Source organism: Nipponia nippon, unplaced genomic scaffold (assembly GCF_047370975.1).
Source record: "Nipponia nippon isolate SJK-2023a ecotype South Korea unplaced genomic scaffold, ASM4737097v1 scaffold_20, whole genome shotgun sequence".
Classification (NCBI taxonomy): Eukaryota; Metazoa; Chordata; class Aves; order Pelecaniformes; family Threskiornithidae; genus Nipponia; species Nipponia nippon.
The window spans coordinates 4,743,149-4,759,235 of record NW_028262337.1 but is presented as its reverse complement, the minus strand read 5'-3'; the positions used below and the strand labels follow the sequence as shown (position 1 = coordinate 4,759,235).

Here is a 16,087-nt window from a genome sequence, read left to right as displayed (position 1 = left end):
GTTTAACATGGCATGATGTGACTGTAGAATTAGCACAACAGCAGAATAGTGGCTTTTCAATATTCAAACACTTTTCTTTGGGTGTTTGGATGGAGATTGTAGGCTATGTAAAACTACAGAAAAAAACAACTGGAACTTGCTGGTGTGTTCTAAAATCTCTTCCTACAGGCCTATGAATTAAAAATTCTGTAATAAAATAATTTGAATATTGGCTCAGCTGGTAAAGAGAAAAGTATAATCACTAGATGATGTGTGAAAAGCTACTGAAGTACTAGGAGACTTCACCATCAAGAAGTTGAACGTCTCTAAAACTTTTAGATGGTCAGGTTTCTGAGTGAAACTTTCTACCCTGCTGCAAGTCCCAAGTTCCATGTGTTGGGAACGGGCAAAGTTGCATGCCTGTTCACTTGTGACATGGAGAATACTCAAGCCAATGAGTATGAAATGCTAAAGGGTATGGCTGACATTTCTGCCACATGATAAACAGTGTAAAGTGGTGGAAAACTGCAGGATCATTATGCCAGTATTTTTTTAGGGGAAAACGTAGTTTGAAAAGTGTAAACTGAAATTGCTCCCTGTGACAGAACAGAAAATAAAAGATTTTGCTCATTCGTTTTTGAAATTTTATCATCTCTTGTCTGTATTGGAAGGGAAGGATTCTGCACTGTTAAAGCAGTATTTTTTCCTATGCATGGGCAATGGAGTAATCATTACTATTTTATACGATGTATGCTTTCTTTGCCAATATTTGTTTCAGTTATCAATTTATAATGGCAAAAACAATGACATCACATTCTTTAAAAACAAGTGCATGCAATCTGGTTTTTGTTTTCACTGTTCTAAGGTATCAGTGATGAAGTCTGTTTTTAATAAGTAGCTAATAAGCCACTGAAATAGCTCTAGTTGCTGAGATTCTTTCTCAGCAGATTGATTAAATTCTTCTATATACTACAGTAACAAAGTAGATCTAGAGTGCAACCAACACAGGAAGCATTACGAGCCAATCAGTCTTCCACTCATGATGGTTCTTACACTGAAACTAATGAATATTGCAGAAATTTGGAATGCAGAATAGGACTGGTATGACTTTTCAAATATAGTTGGAATTTGTGGAATGGTAAGTGTTAGCGATCTTGCTTGTTTTTTAACACTACTGTGACTGGCAGAGTATTTCTTTTAAAATTTTCTGGAGTTTTTATTCTGCTGATCAGAGATACAAAGTACACAGACCAAGCATATGTAGAGGGTCTTACTCTGCTTTAGAAGGATTAATAGTTTCAAGTTAAGATCAAAAGAATGTCCAATATATGTAACACATCATGCATCTTAATTTGCCTTAAGCAAATACCACATATATAACATTGTCCTTCACTTGGCATGTTAGTGATGCAAAGGAGTTAAGAGTTTAGACTTCTGAGCCACAAGGTAATGTTAATTCTTGTTAAAATAAGTCATCCACAATAAGCACTTAAGGGAAATTCAAAGCTATTAGAGCAGATGGCCTGCCAAAAATCTTAAGTCATTTATGACAGTCTAATAATGTTAAATTCTTTGAACATGTGTAAAAATGGGGAAACTTGCAGGTCTAATTCCTGAAAATGTGGGCAGCACAGAATCGTAGGAGAACACTGATAGATGAGTTGCACTGCAGATTCACACAGTTCTTTGTTACGTACAGTTTGATTTAATGGAGTGTTTAATTGTTGATGGAAGTTAAGCAATTCCTGAAGGAAAGAATATGTTTTTGTTTTCCCTCAATGAGATTCTGTGTGGCACCTGCAAGGTAACTTTTTTTGTCGCTGTTTTTGTCTAGTCAGGTACCACCAAATTATTTTTAACCAGAAAATTATGAAGAGGACTTCACTCTTCTAAAATTCCACATATGAGCTGCTTTTGTTTTCCCAATGAAACATGCATGATCATGTAATAGTGCAATACCATAATGCTGCTTGTGTAGACCTTTTCAGTTTATTTTTACTGCAATCAATCTTTCATGCATCATGACTTTTCTGATCCTTTTGAGTCCACATAGCTTTAAAATTATGGAGTGAAGTCCAAGACACAAACCTGATACAGTTAAATTTTGCTAAAATGTCTATACTTTTACCCAATTTTCTATGCTGGTAGGTTCACTAAGGAATTTCTTAAATTCTTCTTTCAGTATTATTTCAACTGGAATCTGTGGTATATCAAGCTGTCCCTGAAGGATTTTCTTCTGTGTTTATCTGACACACAAGAAAAATTTTTCTAGGAAATACCACTGAATAGTATGGTTGATTGGAGTAGAAAATATGTCGCTGTTAGGCTGGAATGTAAGGCTTAGCAGAAGAAAAAAGCAGTAGACAGCAGGAAGGAGAATCATGATACATTTGTCATTAAAATACTTCAGTGTGCCTGGAAGTCCAAGTTGGTTTTAATGTTTTTACAATGAACTTCATATGTACACTTAGTGCAAAAATATTTACCTGGTTTCATACTATTCAACACTGTGCTTATTGCTGTCAATGTGATTTTTCTAATGTGAACATTTCCAAGTCAATTTATGGTCTGTTGGAACTTCATCTTATTTGTAAAAGATTATTTTTCTTAGGATTTTTATTGGGATAGGCCTTAACCGTTTTTACCATTTAAGGCTGTATAATGTCCCCAGCTGAAAAATCTTCAAACATTTAGACTACAGCTTAATAGTTCATTTTGATTCCTGTTTCTGGACAAGAGTCAAATATGAGACTTACAAACTCAGTTGTGTCTGCTTACAATAAACTACTTTAAATTAGTCTAGTTTCCTTGTACTAGATGGACATCACAATCATGTTCTCATATTTTTGCTGCCTTTAAGAAGAAAACTAGCACTGAAATTTGCATCTAGTCTTTTTTTTAGACCATGTTTCTATGCTGAAGGACTGTTTTCTTTTGAACTACATATAGGTTGAATCAGTCCCCAAACTAAATTCCAAATCTGAACAAAATAATAAAAAAAATCCATATAATTATTACTTCTCTTTAGTGTATGGAACTTACAGTCTTTGCTGCTTTACACACATTGCACTGTGGTTTGGATCACATTGGACTTCAGTGGTATTTCACTAGAAGTAATACGTTAATAACAACATAATTTTGTCCCTTCCTGCTAGTATTCTTAGGTCTTTTTTTCAGCTCTTTGGCTGACTTATACTGGTCAGACTGACATGATCCTCAACGTTGTGAGATTAGCTACATTTAAAAATAGGTTTAATAAGATTTGCTGGCTTGTTTCTAAGAATAAAGTTAAAAAATAACCCAGCTGTCTGCTAGTTTGTCCGTTTAAAAAATTAGGCAATGACACATTAGTTTTGGAAATCACAGTTTGCCTCATAATAATCAAAGGCCTTTCACTGTTTCTTAGGAAAATGCATTTAGATTTGTGAACTTGAGACAGCATGTGTTCACTAGAATTTCTTATGTTTTGCTTCATCTTGAACTGTCTGCCTGAGTATTCTGTTCTTTTCCATCAAAATACCTCTGGGTTTAGAGAGTGCACTTAATTGCGTAAAAGATCTGAGGTTTTTTAGTTTCCTGTGGTAAGGAACTTGGAAAATTCAATAGGAAAACATTAGCTGTTAACAAATTTTCAGATTTGAGCAGTGTAGTTAATAGTGGCAGGAGAATTTCTGCTTCAGCATTCTCCCTAACTGGATGAGGCTTGAGGAATGGTCAGGCTTATGCTTTTTTTATATGTCGCTCTGTATTTTTTAGTTTGATTTCCTTGGCATTCATCAGTAGAGGACAGTGACCTGACACAATTTGCAGGTGCTTCAGCTCCTCTGTTACAGGAGACATAGGGGCTCATTCTTTACATTGGCCACCAGAAATTTTGTGTCTTGCCAGAGAACTACAAACAACATGTTTTCCTCATTTATATAGGCTTTATAAACTGCTTGTAAGAAAATGAATAGAAAACATTCTTTTGCAGTAACTGCTTCTAATTGTAATCTTTCTGCTCTCGACCTGCAAAACTGGAAGCGACCGGAGTCTTGGAGGGTCTGCTCTTTTTTAATTCCTTTAGTTCAGTATCTATCCAGGAAGTCCCTTGTGCTTCCTGATCACCTGTGCAAGTCCAAGGAGGTTGTATGTAGACTGATGCCCCACTACCGGCTCTTATTCTGTTGGGCTGTTGGGTTTGGGACAGAGTTTTTGCTTCCTGCTGCTCTGCAGAAGTAGTATGTTGATAGATAGTAGTACAGCAGCACCTTGTTCTTGTCTCTGATCTGCACACTTATGAAGTGAAGGTTCATCTATGTGCATGATGATTCTATCTAGGTATGAGATAAGGATCTTGTGCAGCCCACCATGAAACCAAGGTTTAATATTTCTTAATTTCATGAATGTTTATGATAAGGCATTTGTTCTGAAATACTCTTTTTCTTCAAATGTTTCTCTTACCCTGCTTTTATAGATTGCCATTTCTTCCTGATTAAGCATTGATCTCTTTAAGGCATAATTTGTGATTGTATGCTTCTGTAGCAATAAACTCGATAACATGTGCTTAAGATTTTCTTGCAAGGGTGAGAAAAAGTGATGATTTACACATTTCTTCAAATATAGAGGTCTGTATTATCCTTTACTTCGGAGAGTAAAATACTTCTGGTGCTTTTTCGGTTACTGTGATCTTTATTTGACATGTTTTAGTGCCATTAGTTTCTTCTTAAATCCTACACTTCGTAATTTTATTACCCAATAACATAATCAAACTGTGCTGCACTCCTTAATCCTTGTATAAAATGGTATGATGTATCCTGTGTCTTATCGTATCTTTTCATTGTCATAAATTGCTTTGGAGAAATACTTGTGAGCTGTGAATGCTTCCTCTCCAGTGAAAAATTTCTGTGGCATGAGAAAAACTGTGTGCATCTCTTCTCATACTCTATACATTCCTTGTGCTTCAAAAATACTGATCTAATGATAGGTAGGTAATTGGCAGTTACTGAAGTTTCACTCTAGAAGTTGTTTCCTTATTATACCTTTATATTACAAAATCCTAGCTTCCAGTTCTCTATTACAATTCTTTAATAATCTGTCAGTCCTTAGGGAAGTGAATGTAAAAAATTAAAAATACTTAAAAAAAAAAAGGTTGAGTTAAAGCTCGTGTTCTGCTTTTACAACTAATCATCTTCATCTCTAAAAGACAGTGCCTTCCATTTCTTAAGCTTGTTTTTCTTAATTGTCTCACTCTGAATTATGCCACCAGCTCCAGATTGCTTATGTTTCTCCGATAGACTCTCATCATTATGGCAATTCTCCCTGGTCCTCAGTGAAATTTTCTCTCTAGCCAGCAAAAGGAGGAGTTTCCCAGCTTGGCAAGATTTATGCTGATCTAGAATAAACGGTAAAATTTTTGTTCCAGTAAGAAACAGTGAGTCAGTTCTTTCTGAGGTGTCTGCAGCCTCCTTGGAACAAGTATTAAATCTCTCACAGCTGTGCCTTAAAGCAGGTGAGGGACTGAGCACCCCAGAGCTGTGCTCAGTTATCTGAACAGCATGTTGAGTTTATTTCTGCTTGGATTTATGATCGTATTTCATCAACATAAGAGATATTCTTAAGTAACAACCTGTTGCTTTTTTAACTTAAGAGAATTTTTATGGAACTATTGTGTAATAATTATCTGAAAAACCAGACACCCAGCACACTGTCAGTGAAAGCAGTAGCACTGGGAAAGGGATGGCACAGGAAGGTTTCAGGATGGGGGCTTTTACTTTCTTTAAAAGCATGCATTTGCTGGAGCTGCCTGGATGCTGCACCTACGCGAAGAAGAAAAATTTGAATCCCCTCAAAAGGTTTTCAGCAGCTCTCAGACTAAAAGCAGATCTGTCCCACACAAAAAAAAAAAATCTGGCATAGTGATTCCTTCCTGTGGTTTGAAGTATTTCATGCCCCTTAATTGATAAAAAGTGGTTGTAGTTTCACCAGGAGAAACTTGTTGGTTTGGGCTGTCTGCACTGCAGAGAGGGCACGCTGACATATCTGTGAGTAGGCGTAGCTGTATGGCAGGCCGTTTTGTGAGTAAGGCCACAATAATCTGTGTTTTCACAAAAATAAAACTGGTTCTTCCCAGCTCCCATTTTCTCCCAAAAAAGTTAAAATTCAGCTGTGTCTTTTCAAAGGCAGCTTAAGCTCTAAGTGTGTCCAGAATTTATCTACAAAATATTCTACAAAATATTCTTTACCTTTTCTCTTTTTTTTCCCCACCTTACTCAAGTAGATGAATAGGTATTGGTCAATATTTATTAAAAATTTCTTGTTTGAACAGATTAGTGTGGTTATTGTGTGGGGTTTTGTGTTTTATTTTGTTTGTTTGTTTTTATTCGCTCTACTTTTTTTAACGTGCAAGCATATGAAAACATCTTATATATATATATATGTAGTTGATCCGTTGCTCTGTATGATCCATTCCCTTACTTGTCAGCTGAGAATCCCCATCTCAAATTGAGTTGTGTTCCCCAAACATTCAAGCACTAGAAGCAGAGCACCTGTTGGGTTTCTCTTTTAGACAGTTTAAAGGCTGTGTAGTCCTTGATCCATACGTGCTCAGCAGTGACATATTTGACAGTTCTGATTTTACAGTGCTAGATGAACAAAATAGCCAATAGAGTCTTCATCTGCAAACACACTGGTGACAGCTGAGAAACTCTGTGGTAGATGTAGATATATAGCCAGGAAAAAAAAAAAGCCAAACTTGCAACTGGAGAGAGGAGAAATACAAAATCCCTGTGTTGGAGCATGAGATGTTTTCAATGGCTGAAGTTTCTCAAACCTAACTCATTAAGAGTTTGATTGAGGCAAAAACTGTTTTACATTCAAAGAGGCTCTTGCCGATTAAAATGTGAAGAATTTTTAATGGTAGCTGAGATTTGTATGCCTTCCTCTAATTGTATATTTTGGATTAATGTTTTTGTGTGAGTCGGTCTTCTGTTTCCTCCCACAGCAGTAATGTTCTGTGCTAGCCAAGTAAAACTCTTAGGCTATATAAGGGGGGAAGAGAGGTTCCTGTATATGTTACTAAATATTTCATATTCCCTAGGTCTTTTGGTCAAAATAGATATCCTCTTAGAGGTTCTTATTTTTTGTAAATATAGCATACTGGGAAAGTAAAATGAAAAGGGCACGTAAGAGCGAAATCATTCATAGAGAGCCTAATAAATAAGAGATGCCCATAGCCTGAAACTATAAAATGCTTCAAAATCAACAGTGGAGATTGATAACACCATGAACTTGTAATAGAGCACATCCATTAGATCTCCCATTTGCGTCTCCACCAACGCTGGTGTAATTCTTACTCCATTTCCTAGTGTTGGAAGGCAGTCTCGTCTTCAGTGTTCCAAGCAGAAGAATTTTTTGGCCAGAAGACTTGCGCTGCCTGCAAAACTCCGCTATCCTTGTTCGTCTGTCCACCTCCTTCTTTTATCTAAATCTTCCTATTACTTCTTGTTAGACTGTGTGTACACTGGTAATACTTTTCACCCTTATGCTTAGATGTTAACTGCGTAGACGGTTTCTATTTTAGTAGGGTTTTTTTGCATCAGTCTCTACTGGTATCTTCTTTCCCTTGCCTCCAGATAATTTTAAGGCAATGAAACATTCATGGGTTTGCTAACTTCTTGGTTGGGTAATACCTAAATTTGCTACAGTGTGCTTCCTTGTACTGGGTCAGCAAAGAGAGAATTACTAGCTGGGACCCCTGAACAGGTAGGTTTAAAAGTGGCATTTGACACTGTACTTTCCTTTTTAATGTACCGTCACACTCTCATAATTTTGTTTAATTTTGCTCTATGGTATTTTGCAGAATAATTCTATAACTCTTTTTTCCTTTTGTCAATGGGTCATTCTCTCCTGTTTTGTTTTTTTATACTGATTTGCTTACTTTGACTGATACCCACAATCTCTTTGTACTTACTATTCTACCTCAGCTATGGACATGTTCAGTAAGACCAGGCTTTATAGAAAACAGTCTGGTCTGTTGTCCTTAGAGATTTCTCCTCTCTTCTCTCAGATTTGATGGTAAATGTTAGTTTTGAAATCTTTCATAAGAAAGAACAAGACATATCCTGGGGCTTAATCTCAGAGGAAACACTGCCTTGAGTAAACATTAGATATTTCTTCTTTTTCCCTCAAAACACACTTGGAGTTTCTCTAGGTTCCTTTGCTTTTTGATACTCAGAGACATGCATGCAGCCCAGGAGCTGTTTTCTTTTAGTTATGATTATGATGCCCAACAACTCTGAAAGTGTGGGCTGAAGTGGGGTGGAAAAAATTCTCTGGAGTTTGTCAACAGTTTCTGTAATGTTACTGATACAGTGGCTGGAAGAACTACTTTTCTCAGTGATGTGTTAACTGGTATCACCTGAATCCCCCTTGAGATCTTCTGGCTATCAGTGCATGAGGGCACACTTTTCTTTGTTGTACTTGGCCATTTCTTGTGCTTTTTCCAACTATGTTTCAAATAAATTTGTTTGTGTTTATTTTAACTTAACTGAATTTTTTTAGACCCTTTTTGCTACATAAATCCTATTGTAAGTTGCAGAAATCTCACTTCACACTTGGTGATGGGTTATACTCTCCTGGTGTACTTTGAATTTGCCTAGCAATTTCAGAGTAAGACAGCAGCAGTAGCTTTTCTTTTTCTCTTCTTTTTTAATGTATGGAATACAATGCAAGTCTTCATTTACCACCTTCTTCATCTAGTGTATATCTGGATTTCTGTTTGCACCTGAAGTATTTCTTTAATTTTGTTTCTTTGAGGTTCTTTGACCCATTTGGGCGTGGGATTTGGATATATCACTGTACTGTTTCCATAAATCTTCTTTTTTATATTATTACAGAAGTAATACTATGTGTGCCATGCATATCAAATATGGATGTCCAGGGTCTTGTGTACCAAATAGTTGTCAGGGAGAAGAAAGAAACAAAGTGTGCTGTTACATTTAGGTGACATGTAGTCAGCTTTAATTAGAAAAATCAAAGAACACCAAGTGGTCTATATGCTTCTTTCTGGTTTTGTGATCCCATGTGAGCTTATAGAACACAAGTAATTATTCATGCTATGCTGAACAAAACAGAAGTGTTCTGTAACCTACCTTGTAACACACATGAATCATGGAAAAGCTTTTTATGATTTGGCTCAGAAACTGTAAAAGAGTGGCTTTTAGCAAGCCCGAAAGCTCTAAGCTATTTTTTGGGGGTGGGGGTGGCATTAAAAAATAAATAAAACCTATATATATCTTTCATCCTTACTAGAAATTAGGAGTGACAGGAGGTGCCGCATCCTTAACTTTTGCACACTTCAGTGGTGCTGCTACTGCCTTTTTTGCTGGTATTTTCAATGATTCTTTGGGCTTTTTTAGTACCGTTGTGTTGCGTTAGGTTGTGAAACAAACTGCACAGGCTTTCGTTCATCTTTTTTGTTGTCTTTGTCTCTTGCTGTTAAATGTGACTGGGCTGATGGGTTGAAAGAGATGAGTTACTCTTGTGCAGCAAAACAAATGGAAAGCAGACTGTCAGAGAGGAAACAACTTGAGCAATAATTCTACACTTGATGAAACCTAGAAGTGTCCGACAACCCCCTTGGAGCTTGATGTGACACTGCAGTGAAGTGAGTGAGTGCTTCTGTTCAGAGTAGCACCTGTGCATGTGTTTAACTGTTTTGCTGACTCAGCATTGGTTTATCATAGCCATGTGCTATTTTATTTTACGTCGGCTTTTAAATCAAACTACTGCACTGAGTATTTGAGTACATCCAGAACTTGATACTGTTTTTCTTCATGCTTCCTTCAAGCAAGTGGAGAGTCATGATTTGGCTTTGCTCTTCTTTCATTTATAGGGAGCATGCAAAAGACTAAAGTCAGAGAGCCTCATTTTCCATTTTGGACATGAGGTTTTGTGATTTGTTTTGGCTGAGAGTAGGGAAAGGAATTCTGTTGCCTTATAGCTTCTTCCAGGGAAGTTACATTTTTGACTGCATTTATTGAATTTTTGTGGTTCCTAAAGCCCTGAACTTCTGGGTGACACCCTCACTCCAGAGCAGTCCCTCTGATATCAGATAAAACAAATGATCTCCTGCCTTCTGCCCAACTGCTACACAAACAAAGATACTGTCCTTCATCCTTGTGCACTGTGGCAGCCAGCAGCTTGACCATCAAAAACTGAGCTGAAGCTTTTATTTTATCCTTGAGATAGTGAAGACTTTATTTTCTTGAGAAATCCGAAAGTTGTTCTGGAGTTTGGACAAGACTGAACTCACTGTGGTTGTGTTATCATCACTCAAAGGAAGAATGCATCATGACCGTGAAGTCTTTTGAAGTGATATGCTCTGAACAGCAGTGTCATATCTGGCTTGTCAGAAGTCAGCCAGTTCTTTCTTCTTGACCTTATTTCCTCCAACCCTTCTCCGCTAGTAGCGGAGTTGTCAAATATGTTGAAGAATGAATAGGGCTGTGTCTTTTGTCTGGTTTTGCTACTTCAGCCTGTGTCTTATGTCCTGTTCGGCTGGTGACTACATAGGGATGTTGAAAGTCATTTGAGGTGTGATTGCTCCTTTTGAGACTCCAGAAGTGTGGCTCCTCTGAAATACCAAGAAGTTTTTGACAGGGGTCGGTGAAGAATTTCAACCAGTGAATCCAAATGTATTTCTTTTCTTAGTGGTCTGAAGGGAGAATTTGAGATCGCTGCTGCAAACAATATGTTGCTGTTCTAGTGTCACATAACATTTCTATAAGGTAGGACATCACCAAGACTCTATTTGCACTGTAAAACTGCCTCACTTAATTGAGAATTTGTTTTCCTCTGTCCTGTTTTATATTATCCTGTTTTTAATGCCAGACTTGTCTGTCTTCCTGCAGCACAGGCTGATATAAAATTGAAGATGTGTAGGCGCATGTAGAGGAAGAGTGCTTTTGGGTTCAACTAGTGGGCTGACCACCCACTCATGAAGATCAGCCAGGTTAAACAAGAGGATTACTTCGTCCTGTGGGGGGAGTGGTGCAGTAGGTTAGCAGGCCTTGAGTTGGGGACACTCTGTTGGAGTTTGTATCGTTAGTCTGTATTGGGACGGAGCAGCTTGAGTAGAGTGGTCACTGTTTAATGAGGTTGAGGGCTGTAAAAGAAGGTGACTGGTCATGATTTTAGTATTTTTACCTGTGCTGAACATCAGTTCGGGATGGCAGTGGCTGTATGAATATTCATTCATCTGTCGGTAGCCACAAAACGAACAGCAGCCTGTTAGGTTTTGACATCATTACTGTTGTCATGTAGATGAAGATGAACCTTATCAGTCTGATGTTTTGAAAACATGAAAGCACTGTCACTGGTTGTGTGTCTTAAAATTGGTATTTTTTTCCTCTTCCTCCCTTTTTTTGTAGTGGTAAAACCATTTGTGCAGCAGTATGGAGACTGAAAAGTCTGCAGCTTTAGCTCGCACAGTCAAATGCATAGATTCTATTGTACTAATTTAACATTAGAGTATTCATACACTTAAAATTTAGTTTATTTATATATCCCTTTCCCCCTCTCTCCTAAGTGTGTGTAATTTCATTCAGGTGCCTTGAATATTTTATTATTTGCATTCAATTATTCTGCTGCTGTCCCCAGTTGTTTCCTATCCTTAGCATTGCAACTGTCTACCTTGGTTTTCCCCCTACTTTTCACATTATCTCTTCAAGGTTTGAGATTTCTTTGCGCTTGTGTGATCTCATACATCAGAGCTTTGGAGCCTGCTGTGTGTAAATTTGACTTTTTTTAATAATCTCTTTGCATTTTCATCAACAGCTTAAGATTATTAACCAGTCCTCTGGATATAAGTGTGTGCTGCGTACTAGAAGTCTGTTCAAAGATACCTTAATTGAAAAATAAAATGTAAGGGGAGACCATATCCATAAGTATAAGCAAGAGGGGGAGTGGAGCAGAGTTACGGTTGAGCTTTCAGCCTTAATTCTGGATTTCAAGAGCTCTGAATGCTTGGTTTGTTAGCATTAGTGTTGCACTAACTTGGGGTATTTTTGCATGAGAGTGTGTGTGTTTAATCAACTAAGCGTGAAATCCCTTGCTTCTATTTGCCCCTATTAAATAGTGGGAACAAAGGAAACAGACAGGAGATGGGTCCAGAACAAAGCAGAAATAATGGAGTATTTCACCCCAAAAAGGAGAGTGAAGCGAGAAGTACAATGAGTAGGCAAAGACAGATTCAATGGCCAGAGGCAGTGTAATGTGTTGGAGAGAGTAGTAATTCGGGGACGTTTGCTGCCCAGAGCTCAGTCTGTGATCTCCGAGCGGCACATATATCAGAAGTGTTTGGCCACCCCTGCTATAGACACAATATTTAATGCTTTTCCCAGAAGAAATCTCCCTAGGGCCTTTAAGGGACACTATCCAGGATTGTCAGCCCAAATACTGATCCACCTAAAACTGGAATCATCTGGTTGGGATAGAAATCCCTAAGCAGGAGTAGGACTAGCTAACTTCTTCCCTTAGCTCTTGCCTATGATTATATGTGGAAATGCATCATTTGTGCACACATACAAGTAAAATGAAAGTAACAGTGGTGCTGAATAGTGCACAGTTTTCTGCAGACTGCAGCACCTAATTACTCTCAGCTTCCTGGATAAATGCATCCTTTTTCCAAAACTGGCTAAATGCATACATTCTTTCAAGATACTGTATTGGTTTATTTTCAGTATTTTAAAATCTGCTCGTTCATTTAAAAAAAAAAAAAAATTAACTCCCAACTCTCCCTGTCTGCCTCTCTTTGTCTGCTTCTTCTCCCCATCCCCATGGCTATAAAGAGTTTTGAGTGTGATGTTCTCAAAAATCACGAAAACTGACACTTTGTTTAACATGTATCTCCCTTTAAAGTAAGTAAGGTCTTACCCTGATAGGATGAAAAGGCTCCAAAAAATGTTGTCCCTTTGTTTTTGCTAGTAGTGGGGCTGAAATGCATGATCACACCCCAAACATTTCAGTGACTATGCCAGCTAGCTGTGCTTGACCCTATATTTGCAGTAGTCAAATGTTTACCTTCTGTCCTCTCCAGCACTCCCTGCGAATGGCCTCACTTGAGTTCGGAGTTTGTTTTATAACACCTAAAAGGCAGCCTTTTATTGGATGGTCAGTCATTGAGCAAATCAGGTTTGGGAATCAATGAAAGAGACTTCCAGGTCCCTCTCTGAAAAGTGTTTCAAGACCAGTCAGGCTGTTAATTCAAATTTCTCCTATGCCTTTTGGGTTGTCCAAATGGAGTGGAAAGTATGGTAGTTTTGGAAAGGACTGAGCGCTAGTTGTGAATTGAACAACTCTCTCAATGTTTTTGATATATTTGTGTTTTGGATTTCAGGAATGGCTTCTTTAGTTACTAATACACATTTCTTGCAGTTCTGTGCATTTCAGGCTGCACTGTAATACACGACAACATCTTAAATAATGTAGCTGTAGTCCATGCTTTATGAAATACTTCAGGACATTTCCTGTGCATAATCAAAAGCAGAATATAGGCTGTAATGTTATTTGCATGGTCAATGACCTCTTAATTTTCGTCTCTCCACAGATCTTGTGCAGCTACTAGGTGCAGCTGCCAAAGTTGTGACAGGTTTAGTCTCTATAATGCATGCTTAAATAGCCCTGACTTTGTTAGGGACCACGTAACTTTAAGCTGCTGAGAGAACAGGAAGGCACTGATCGGACTGTTTGTATAGTGATATTTCCAATGGAAGAGATGTTCATTGAGCTTGAGTAAGGAGGGTTGCAGAACAACTTTATAAAACTTAAATATGTTATTACAAGTGTCCCCTAAAATGTGCTGTAGAATGTCTCATGTCAGCTGGTGGTAAGCGCTATACACAGCAGCTTAAGTTTCAGCAGCTTTTTGAAGCTAGAATATTTAAAGTCTGTTTTCATTCCAGCCAAACAAAAATATCTGCTGAAGGAAATTAGCCTTGCAGGACGAAGTCAGGAACATAACAAAGATAGGGGAATTAAATAAAATAGGAGAGCGGTCTGGAGGGAGCCATTTCCCTGTCTCCTGGGGTTCTGTGTCTGCTGTATCTCAGGAGCCCTCATACCTAACTGTGCTTGCTAGTGAAGGATGAGTGCGTGGGTGGCGGGTCTACATATGCTGCTTTGGACATGCAATTTGACCTGGATTTTTGATAGCACATAAAGATTGTCCAGACTAAGTTAGACTTAAGGAATCTGCACTAAGGAGATACTGAACTAGACAAAACCAGCCTGCAGAGCTCCTCTGTCACCCACAGACCCTCCATATGTGTTCTACAAAGAGCAATAATTGTCTTTGACAGAACTGCAGGTTATTAAACGTTGTCAGGGCTGCAAGAGTTGTGTCTGGTTGCATAAGAACTGGCACAGTGTCTGGACAGAGAGAAGCACAGACTTTCATCAGCTCATCTATTCCGTTATGTTTTTCAATATGGCATCAAGAAGTTGTTGCAAAGATACCGTGCTGACGGGGACAAAGTGCATGCTTTTTAAAGACTGGCTGCAAAGGGCCTGACACAGCCTTGGGAGCTCTGGCAAGCTTCGAAGAATTTTATGTGGCCTTCAGCCTGATATCCACTAAGTGGAAACTGTGTTTGAAGGAGCTTATGTTGTGCAATGAACTCAATTGGCCTTTCTCACTTAAGTACCAGAGTAGAATATTTGCCATCGCTTTGTAGAATCTGTGAGATAAGTATAAACTGACGTCAGTGAATAAAGCTAGAAGGCATGTTTACTCTGTTTTAGCTATGGACACACATACAAGGGCAAACCTTCTTGAAAAAAAGAATTTTTGAGTCAAATTTTGATAGAGGCAAAGCTTTTCTTTTTAAAATCTTTTGCCTTTGTTCAGCTTAACTACTGCTGCAAATGTTTTTACTCCTAAAATATTTCCTTTCACATTTTTAAAAGGTGTTGAAGGAATTTTGTAACTTTCCCTGAACTCATCTTTTGCTTCTTTAAACCAATGAAGACTGTTTCGGCAGCATGTATAATAACTTACCGTCTATACGAAAAGTATCCAATAAAAGTTCTGGTTTCAGTGAGCTGTCTTTTTCTAATCACATTCTCTTTGGATGAGTTGCTCACAGAGCCAGACCCCACTATTTGCAACAGTGCCTTACTGTCGTCTGTTCAGTTTCTCTGCTCTTCCAGTAGTCCTCAATGAGAGATCCTGGGTAGCTGGTTAGACAAACTAGGTTAAGGTTGTAAAGACTGGGTTTCTTTACCCGATGCGGTGACTGGCTTGTGGTTTAGATGGAAAAAAGGAGCTGGGACTATGTAAAGACAGAATGTGTGAGAGGAGTGATTGCACAACCATGTTTTCCCTTCCTTGTTATAGCAGGTGTATTCCTCTGATATGAAGGTGGCAGATATTGGGGAAAAAGGTGTATATATGTGTGTATATATATATATATATATATATATATATATATATATATATATATATGAGTGGTGGAGGTCTGTCTTGGACATAGGTGGTAATTATACCCCGTACCTTAAATATAAACTTCCTAGCTTTCCCAGAATAGTATGTTTTTAGATTTTTACATAAGAATTTTCCATATTACATATAAAGAAAGATCTGATGAACCTTGCCAAGGGGTTGAAGGACATTTTGGATGAGCTTGACCTACTTCGGCAATACTGTTTAAGAGACGTGAGCAGAACTCTAAAGTAGACTTTGTGTAAGAAATTTTTATTCTTTATATTGTGATTAATTTATACTTCTCCAAGGAAAGTGAGAGATCTGCATATTTATGACTAGAGCTATGTCCAACAAAATTTATTTCTTTAGAAGCTGTACTCTTTAACAGCTGATAGTGTAAGGTAAAACACATGACAAAGTAAGCCCAGGAAGGACATCAATGGAGCAAAGTTCTCTGATTCTTTCCTGTGACAAGTAGAGCTTGTCCAGCAGCTGCTCAGGAGCTGCTCTGATGTTCACACCAGGTATTGCATGAAATTAGCACAGGAAGCAAACTCATGCATACCCAGCCACAGAGTTGAGTAGGGTATGTGCCTATCTCGCTGTATGTGCACTGGTCATGCTATTTGGGAAATGGATGTCACT

The 16,087-nt window shown here is 38.0% G+C and overlaps 1 protein-coding gene across 8 annotated transcripts in view; it reads left to right on the top strand.

Annotated features, from left to right (window-relative positions):
* ARL15 (ARF like GTPase 15) overlaps positions 1-16,087 on the top strand; it is a 228,881-nt gene that overhangs the window by 61,550 nt on the left and 151,244 nt on the right. The gene's annotated exons all lie outside the window — the stretch shown is intronic.